Source organism: Schistocerca cancellata, chromosome 4 (assembly GCF_023864275.1).
Source record: "Schistocerca cancellata isolate TAMUIC-IGC-003103 chromosome 4, iqSchCanc2.1, whole genome shotgun sequence".
Lineage (NCBI taxonomy): Eukaryota > Metazoa > Arthropoda > Insecta > Orthoptera > Acrididae > Schistocerca > Schistocerca cancellata.
Window position 1 is genome coordinate 712,893,707 of NC_064629.1, and position 2,571 is coordinate 712,896,277.

Below are 2,571 nucleotides of genomic sequence, written 5' to 3' on the forward strand. Positions count from 1 at the left end.
TGTAGGGAATGGCAACTAACTCTAAATGTAAACAAATGTGAAGTCGTCTACTTCATGAAACGTAAAAGTATAGTAGCCTCTGATTACAAAAGAAATGGTTCTCAGTTGGACTCAGTCCTGTCATAAAAATGCTTGGGAGTAACTTGGTATAGAAATGTGAAGTGGAACTATCAGTTGAGAGCTGCTACGGGAAAGGGAAACGGCATTTTACTATTCGTTAGTAGGATACTTGAAAATCGTGGCTTTTCTGCGAAAGAAATTGCTGACAAGACGCTAGTGCGGCATACTTGAATACAGAAAATGTGTGGGACCCGTGCCATGGAGGACTGACGGAGGACATAAAGCACGTACAAAGAAGGGCAGCGCGAATGGTCACAAGTTGCCCTGACTGGGGAGAGAGTGTAACGTATGCGCTGAAAAATGTGGACTGGCAACACTCGAAGGAAGACACTGCATATCTTGCGAAAATCTACTTTAAAAATCCCAAACGGCAAACCTTACGGCAGAAACGAAATTCATTCTTCAGCCATTCTACGTATCGATCACATAAAGGTCACGAAGATAAAATTAGGAAAATAAGAGCTCGCAAACATGCGTATAAGCAGTACTTCTCTCCACGTTCCACTCGTGAATGGAATAGGAGGTTACCATGATTCACAGTACAAAAAAAAGTACCCTCTACCACGCGCCTTTCGGTGATTCGCAAAGTTAAGATGTTGATATACATGTGGGATCTAAGAAATGACCAATTAAGTCTGCCATTTGTGAATATGCTGATAGTCAAATTCGGGTCAATATATACTTTTTTTGTTAATACAGTGATGTCATTGAAATCAAAGAGCATATCCTTAGCATAATTCAGGTTGAATGTTGGTTATCGTCGAAACAGATTGCACCTGTTATGGCATGCTCTATTTCTCTTTAGCCCTGTGGCCCTAATTCTGACTGTAGCTTGTCGACAGAATTCGGAAGACATTATGCTGCTTGCAACTACTGATAACCTACGGTATCTAACAACAAGTGATCCAGTGCACAAGAAACTGAGGGCGAGAAAAAGAAAATGGCTTCATTAATGTTATGGGCTCTGGTTTTGAAGGATTGCAGGATTTTGAAAAAAAGAATTTTTAATGTCAGAAATAAACAGTTGCACAAACAATAAGAGCACGTAATATGACCAAAGGTGTTCTGAACACAAATAACAAAACGATACCTGGTACCCCAACATATATATCAAGTAAGGTTCATTGTAATAAGATTGGCGAAATCAGGGAAAATACTGAGTCATTATTTTCCGCATACTGTGCGTGAATGGAACCGCTGGTTATCATATGCTAATCATACTGATGTACCCTGCCTCACATACTGCGTTGTGGTTGGGGCAGTGGACCTTTTCCTCTGGGGTTATGTCAAGACGTTATTGTATGAAACCCCACAAAAATGGATGAAGACCTGCTTACTAGGGTCCAACAGAGAGAAGATCCTGCTAAACGTATGACCACCAGCGCTTGAAAACATACACTTTAGCGCTATAACTGATCCTATAGCTGTCACTAGAAAACTTTCTTGCCAACGGCCTTGCCGCAGTGGTAACACCGGTTCCCGTCAGATCACTGAAGTTAAGCACTGTCGGGCTGGGCTAGCAGTTGGATGGATGACCAACCGGTCTGCCGTGCACTGTCGGCAAGCGGGGTGCACTCAGCCCTTGTGAGACAAAATGAGAAGCTACTTGACTGAGTAGTAGCGGCTCCGGTCTCGTAAACCGACAAGCGGCCAGGAGAGCGGTGTGCTGACCACATGCCCCTCCATATCCGCATCCAGTGACGCCTGTGGGCTGAGGATCACACGGCGGTCGGTCGGTACCGTTGGACCTTCCAAGGTTTGTTCGGGCGGAGTTTAATTCTAGTTTAGAAAAGTTCCTTGCTGTAGTAGGGATCCCGGTTTCGATTCCTGGGCTCGAGAAAGGCGTCTGTGTAGGAGAATGATTGTCCCTGGTCAAAACAATATGCACAAGGGCCAAAGCATATTAATTATCTGTTTCAAGGGATATCAACGTATGACAGCTAATTTTTTAACAACACATAATGCACCAATTCGTGCTTCTCAATTGGCAGCATTACATAAATGGTATCATATCTCTAATTTCGATAAACAACCAATATAATGAATACCATTAATGATGTTCCGTTAAACCCATGTTATAGACTGACAGATCTTTATAAGTGCATTATTGATAATGCAAATGTTGAAATGCATGTCCGACTTGTTGGATGCATTGATGTAAGCGCTTCGTGGTATTAGCATGGGCAGTTCTTAACATTTCTGCAGATCCTGAAGTTCAATCATGATTTATTCGTTCTTTTAACACACCTGGATTTTCAGGTTCCGTTTCGTAAACCCTGGCTTTTATGTAACCTCATAAAAGACTTCCAAGGGCATTAAATTAATTGATTCCACTGGCCATCGAATGCAGCCACCGCGACCTGGTCACCGTTGAGGGTACACATTGTTGCGATATGTCCTAACACCTCTACAACCATGGGGTGGAGCACCATAGTGCTGAAACCAGTGCCT

The 2,571-nt window shown here is 42.9% G+C and overlaps 1 pseudogene; it reads left to right on the forward strand.

Annotated features, from left to right (window-relative positions):
- Nucleotides 1–1,565: 1,565 nt before the first annotated feature.
- LOC126186140 (5S ribosomal RNA) lies at nt 1,566–1,683 on the forward strand (annotated as a pseudogene).
- Nucleotides 1,684–2,571: the final 888 nt, after the last annotated feature.